Here is a 7169-nt window from a genome sequence, read left to right as displayed (position 1 = left end):
AGGGATGCCGCCGGACCGAGGGATGTCTGGGGCTACCGAGGGCTGGAAGAGGCAAGGGAAGATCCCCCCCAGAGGTTTTGGAGGGAGCATGGCCCTTCCAACATCTTGTTTTTGGACTCCCAGCTTCCAGAACTGAAACAGAATCCATTTCTGTTGTGTTAGTGTACATGCTGCTGCAGTGAGCACAGTTTCTGTTATTTGAAGCTACTTAGTTTGTGATAATTTATGACAGCAGCCCTAGGAAGTTAATCGAGTAATCGCCTACCATGTGAATTGAATACTTTAGTGTTTGTTAGGGCAGCAGCACAGAACACTGCTGAAGAGCCTGGGTTCAGGAGCCTGAAATGTCTTTACTTATTAATTTGCTAACTTCTGTGTCAGTTTCCTTATTCACGAAAGAGGACAGTGACAGTACTGACCTCATAGGGCTGTGAGGATTGTAAAGTACAGTACCTGGCAAGTAGTAAGGGGTATGAACAGGGACTATTTAATGGCTACCTTATATTTATAGCAAATTATGCCAGTTTCCCACTTAAAATTGGGGCATAAAGCTTTTTAAAAAATTACATTTTAGGCTGGGCACAGTGGCTCACGCCCGTAACCCTAGCACTCTGGGAGGCTGAGGTGAATGGATTGCTTGAGTTCAGGAGTTCAAGACCTGTCTAAGAAGAGTGAGACTCTGTCGCTACTAAAAATAGAAAAATTAGCTGGGCATTGGGAAACACATCTGTAGTCCTAGCTACTCAGGAGGCTGAGGTAAGAGGATTGTGTGAGCCCAAGAGTTTGAGGTTGCTCTGAGCTATGACACCCCGGCACTCTAGCTTGGACAACAGAGTGAGACTGTCTCAAAAAAAGAAAAAAAAAAAAAAAAGAAAAATCACATTTTCAATGAAAATTGAGTCAATTAAAATGGGAATATTAAGTAAACATTATAAAAACATAGGTGGTAGGTGGATAGGGCAAACATTGTGAAGGTGGTAAAAACAAATTTACTGAGTGCTTGTATGTGGCAGGCACTGTTCAAAGCACTCCAAATATTGTAAGACATTTACTGTTAATATCACTTGAGAAGGTGGTGTTAAGTCTCCTTTTTCCAACCACAGAGAGGTTAAGTAACTTGCCCAAGGCCATACTGCTGTAGCACGGGCTCTGGAGGCTGTGCTCCTGACCCCTACGCTGCACAGGCAGAGACAGCTTCCAGCCAAGAGGCTTCTTGGGCCCACGAGGTTGTGCAACCAGAGATTACTCTACAGAGGTGAACAGCCTGCTCGGCCTGGATGGGAAGTGCTACTTGCCCCTGCCTCCACCTGTCCCCACCAAAACTAAAGCAATGCCCATCTGACAAAGTAATTCCTATCCTTCCAGACCTCCCTTTTGGATGCCCAGAGCACCTGCTAGGAGCTAACCCTTTGGGAAAAATTAAATGCTCAATGTTGATGTTTAATCTATGACAAAGTATTGCCCTCTCCAAATCATCTACTGAAAAAAGAATTCAGACCTGGAACAACTCTATTAAGTGAAAATAAATCTATTTTTATTGTTTCATGCTAAAACACATATCAGGCATCACAGGCTTACAGCTGGGGACAATACAAATTTTTGGCAAAGGAGACTTGGGTCATCTCAGTACTTTCATTTGGTTGACCCCTCTCTGCATGAAGAACAGATGGTATTTCATGCATGGGTTTCAGGTGCAGTTCTTCTCGAGGCTGATGTGAAAGGTACCAGCGGACTTCTCCAGCAAGGGAGCCCCCCTTTCCCCTCTGCTGCTTCTGATCCATCTGGGAGGTAAAGAGCCAATTTAGCACTTCATGAGAGCTACTAACCCAAGCAAGTAAAACTCCAGGCTCTGAAAGCATTGACTCTACTACAGAATCATAGAACATAAAACGGAAGTTGCATGTGGATAGCTCTTAGATGGAAGAGAGTGGTCATGAAGGGAGGTGGCTTAGGGCCGTGACTCCTGGTTTCTTCTAGAAGAACATGTCAACTCCAAAAAAAAGGACTTGACAAAATATGTGCTCCCCAGGAAAAACATTGTCCAATACTAAATATTTACGTGAGAGACAATAGCTCTGATGTTAAACATCCCATTAGCTTAGTTTTATAAAACGTTCTGAGTGGTACAAATCTGAGAGTTGCCAGTAGTGAAGCTGTATTCTGTATGGTTTTCTTCCTGCTAGAAAAAATCTTTTGGTATTTCAGGGCACAATGTGTGGAGTGAATCTTTGATGACTCCGTGTGGGTAAACAACACCAGCACACACGTGCAACAGATGTTTTACAGCAATCCGTACAGATCATTATAAATTACAAAACCAGAAAATGAACAACTCCCTGGATCTCTTGGTTTTACAGTGGCATATAGTAGGGAAATAAGCTGCCAGCCCTGGAACTCTCTGTTTTTTGGAACAAATATATGAAAAGTTTGGAAGGCCTTAATTGTCTACTGCCCTATGCAATTTTTTTTATGTTCATATACTTTCTATATCTAAAGCTTATTTATACAATACTCTATAATGACTAACACATTAGACCCCTTTTATAAACATTATTCACATACATATTAATTCATTAAGATTGTCTTTGGTCTATTAAAAGCGCTGCACATAAAAAAATAAGCAGAGATACAAGAGTCTTCTGCTGATATTTCCATGGAGGAGAGAATTTTTCTCCTTGTCCACTTTCTCCTTCCTCTTTATTTCTCCAAAACAACACTCCCTCCCCAGACCCAAGGTGTAGTAATAAAAAATAACAATCCCAGGACATGAAACTCAGGCTTCATGGTTAGTTAACTATTCACTATTCCAGGGCAAATTTCTGGGCTGACATTGTAACCATTCAAACTCATCCTTGCCTAGGTCCCTAACACACCCACCACTTTTCGATCCATGACCATTTGGAATCTGTGTGCTGGAAATGAGAGTCCAGAGATGAAAACTTTAGAAAGTGAGAGGTGTTCCTGAGCTTCTGGGATTGGCTGGGAACGAGTCAGATTCTTTATTTTGTATTCTAGAAAATATTTTGTTTAGTGGCTGAGCAGGTTTAAAGAAAGAACTAAATCCTTAGGAAACCCTCCACTGCAAGTCATGGGAGGTTTCCAGAGATGTAAGAGAAACAAGAGTATGTAAAAGTCAGGAGTGGTGGTGGGTGGCGCCTGTGGCTCAAAGGAGTAGGGCGCCCACCCCATATGCCAGAGGTGGCGGGTTCAAGCCCAGCCCCAGCCCCAGCCAAAAACTGCCCCCCCCTCAAAAAAATCAGGAGTGGTGGTTTCCCAATGCTCACAGTGTGAGAGAGGGAAGCTATTATGAAGGTGGACATGGGGACAAAAATGCCTTGAGGACAAGGCTGTAAATAGCTAATGTGGTCAGTCATACTCCTTGATTTCTTGGCACATAAAGCCAAGGACTCTGGGACTTATTATCACCTTAACCAAGAGAAGTGTATAGTTAAGAAATCCAAGTTATTTACCCCATTACAAGATGAGTGCTGGTTTAAGCCCTACTTGGGACAGTTTCGCACAGAAGAAGACATTTCTGTGACCTCGCAGTGTGATCCTTACTCTGCTCATGGTTTGGCTGATGCTTGCTCCTGCTTATAAGCAAATTGGATGAAAGACTGAGCCTGTTTAGTGTAAAATTAGGATCTGAACTTTAAAATAACCTAATGATTCTGCATTTCTGACATTGTCTTTCATAATCAAAGCAGTATGCGCTTCCAAAAATGAAATTCTGACCAGACTTGGTGGCTTGTGTCTGTAATCCCACTACTTTGGGAGGCTGAGGCATGAGGATTGCTTACAGTCAGGAGTTTGAAACCAACCTGGGCAACATAGTGAGACCCTTTCTTTGCAAAAAATTAAAAAATTTAGCCAGGTGTGGTGGTGCATACGTGTTGTCCGAGCTAATCAGGAGGCTGAACTGCAGGATCAATTCAGCCAGGAATTTGAGGTTGCAGTGAGCAATCTAGCCTAGGTGACAGAGTGAGACTCTGTCTCAAAAAAAAAAGAAAAGAAAAGAAAGAAAAAAAATTAATTAAAAAATCAATTTCTTATTGATGTCTTAAAAGATGAAAAGATGAAAATAAATGGTTAAAAAAGTATCAGAGTATGTGTGAATGTCACTTATCTGTGCAATGTCTCTCTCGGGTTAGCACAGACAATTTAAGAATTGTATTTTAGGTTATAGTTTTTTTTAAAAAAAACCAGCAGTAGAATGTCTTCTAATGGCTTGTTCTGTATGAACTTAAAAGAATGCATGGTTATAACTGATATTTATATCTTTCTGTTTAAAATAGCCTCTTTGTAAGCATTGCAGACTGTGGTATCTCTTGTATAACATGGATTTTTCTTGTCCGAGGTCCTTTGTGTCTCAAGTTCTTATTTCCTTGATCACTATGTTCTAACAGAACTCCCCTGGGTCAGAAGGTATGAGGGGGAAAGACAGAATGGAAATGAACGGAAAAGAATGAGGATGTGGCAGAGGCATGCAGGCTGCTTGGCAGGGAGCCGGGGCAGGTGAAGGCTGGAGGATATTGTGAGGGAGCAGCGGACTGTCTGGATTGAATCCCTGCCTTGCTCTAAAGCTACGCTGGAGAGACAGGCCAGACACAGAGCTGGAAGGCATTTGATGTCCAGTCTTTTCATCCATGAGGTGCCAAGCGGTGAAGAAATAGGAAAGATAAAGTTAGGCTTTGACAAAAGGAGTGAGGGGAGTCAGGAGCGACCTGAGACAGCTCACTTGCTTCCCCACCCTGCCCACCGCGGATGGCCGCAGGGGTGAAGGCAGGTTTGCTCTTTTCACTATTACTCTCCTGTCTTGGGGACCAGACTATTGTTATTCCTGTGCCCTTCTTCATGTTCAAGGAATATCGCATGGTCCACGGACTCTCCCCTGAGTAGTTTCCATCCGAGCAGATTGTTCTCTTCAGCATCCCAGTTGCTCCTAACTCCTGAGAAGGTCGCCAAGGCAGGCTCTGTGAAGGTGAAAAAGATTTCAGAATATATTGTGTGTGAATGCAGCTGGAGAGAACCAGAGTTCTTTAAAATTCTGAAGCCTTTTGGGCAGGAATTGTCTTTTGTTTTCACAGCAGAGATGCTGTGTCCTCACTGCATCATTTTGGGAGCCACATGGTACCTATTTCCCCATTACCAGTGATGCTAACTTTGGTTTTTTGGCTAAAGTGGTTGTTTATAGGTTTTTCCACTGTAAACTTGTGACTTTTTCCTTTGTGTTTATTTAAGTATCTTGTAAAGAGATACTTTGAGACTGTTTAAACTTTCACCCACTAGTTTTAACATCCATTGATGATTCTTGCCTGAACAGTTATTACTGTAGTGGTTGCTGAATGGTGATTTGAAAAAATCTTATTGTTCCCTCTACACTTAGTAGCTGGCACTCCCTTATAAGGTACAGATTTTCCTTCTCCTCCATTTATTTATTTTCCACAGTATGAACTCAGGGATCCTAATTTGATTTTGTGGGTTATTATCCATTGCTTTCCAAGATGAAGAAATAACAGATAAACCAAAAACTGAAATTCCATAAAACAAATGGCTTATACTTTTCAAAATGCGAAGATCATGAATGACAGTGAGTTTTGAGGAACTGTTCCAGATTAAAGGAAACTAAAGAGAGATGACAGTTTCACGTAATATGCGGTCCTAAAAGGGACTCTCAACAAACTTTTGAAAAAAATTTTTCTGGGCGGCACCTGTGGCTCAAAAGAGTAGGGCACCGGCCCCATATGGTGGAGGTGGCAGGTTCAAACCCAGCCCCGGCCAGAAAAAACTGCAAAAAAAGAAAAAAAAATGAAATAAATTTTTCTATCAAGGAAAACAATAGGGTAATTAAAAAAATATTATAGTAGGCCAACTGGATAAGATGTGCAGACTAGTTAACAGTACTACATCATCATTGATTTTCTTATGTGAGAGCATATCCTCGTTTTTAGGAAATACACACTGAAATAGTTAGGGATGAATGGGCATTTGGTCTTCAACTTACTCTCAAATGGTCCTGAAAAAATTAAAATAAAAATAGTGGAATTGCAGGATTGAGTGGCAGGTCTGCAATTCCTCTACTAGTTATATATCCAGAAGACCAAAAATCACTTTATAATTAAGATATTTGCGCCAGAATGTTTATTGCAGCCCAATTCATATTTGCTAAGTCATGGAAGAAACCCACGTGCCCATCGACCCATGAATGGATTAATAAATTGTGGTATATGTACACCATGAAATATTATGCAGCCTTAAAAAAAGATGGAGACTTTACCTCTTTTATGTTTACATGGATGGAGCTGGAACATATTCTTCTTAGTAAAGTATCTCAAGAATGGAAGAAAAAGTATCCAATGTACTCAGTACTATTATGACACCAATATATAATAACCCACACTTTCATATAAAAGATAAAACACAACTATAGCCCAGGATGAAGGAGGGAAGAGGAGGGGGAGGGATGGAGAGGAGGGAGGTTGGATGGAGGGAAGGTATCGGTGGGACCACACCCATGGTGCATATCGCAAGGGTACATGTCAGATCTCTTAAGGTGGAGTATAAATGTCTTAACACAAGAATTAAGTGAGGTGAAGGCTACGTTAACCAGTTTGAAGTAAGCATTCCAAATTGTATATAAAATCAGCACATTGTACCCCATAAATGCATTAATGTATAAAGTTATGATTTAATTAAAAAAAAGAAAATGGTATAATGTTAACATTTGGGGAACCTACTAGAAGCATTTACAGAAATTCTTTATACTATTTTAGCAATCACTTACATGTTTGCTCTACTTATAAATACATTCCTGTCATCCTCACATGTGCGTCCGAGACTCCCCTCCCTGCCCAATCTTTTTTTTTTTAAGATGTAGTCTCACTTTGTCACCCTCGGTAATGTGCTATGGTGTCATAGCTCACACAACCTCAAACTCTTGGGTTCAAGTGATTCTCTTGCCTCAGCCTCCCAAGTAGCTGGGACTACTGCCACCCACCATAGTGCCTGGCTATTTTTAGAGGTGGGGTCTCACTCTGGCTGAGGCTGGTCTCAAACCTGTGAGCTCAGGCAATCTACCCACCTCAGCCTCCCAGAGTGCAGGGATTATAGGCATGAGCCACCGTGTCCAGCCTCCCGCCCAGTCTTTTTTCCCTCTTCTCCTCCTTAGG

General features: G+C 41.6%; 2 protein-coding genes across 2 annotated transcripts in view; one reads left to right on the top strand and one right to left on the bottom strand.

Moving 5' to 3' along the window:
* The window catches only part of LARS1 (leucyl-tRNA synthetase 1), a 124458-nt gene that overhangs the window by 113405 nt on the left and 3884 nt on the right, over nt 1-7169 (top strand). The gene's annotated exons all lie outside the window — the stretch shown is intronic.
* Nucleotides 1513-7169, bottom strand: part of SH3RF2 (SH3 domain containing ring finger 2) — a 149216-nt gene continuing 143559 nt past the window's right edge. Inside the window, exon 10 of the mRNA XM_053565944.1 lies at nt 1513-4973. The gene's annotated coding sequence lies outside the window, so the exon portion shown is untranslated. The remainder of the gene's footprint in view (nt 4974-7169) is intronic.

The sequence above is a fragment of the Nycticebus coucang genome, chromosome 17 (assembly GCF_027406575.1).
Source record: "Nycticebus coucang isolate mNycCou1 chromosome 17, mNycCou1.pri, whole genome shotgun sequence".
Lineage (NCBI taxonomy): Eukaryota > Metazoa > Chordata > Mammalia > Primates > Lorisidae > Nycticebus > Nycticebus coucang.
Note: the sequence above shows the minus strand (reverse complement) of the source record. Positions and strands in the feature narration are given on the sequence as shown.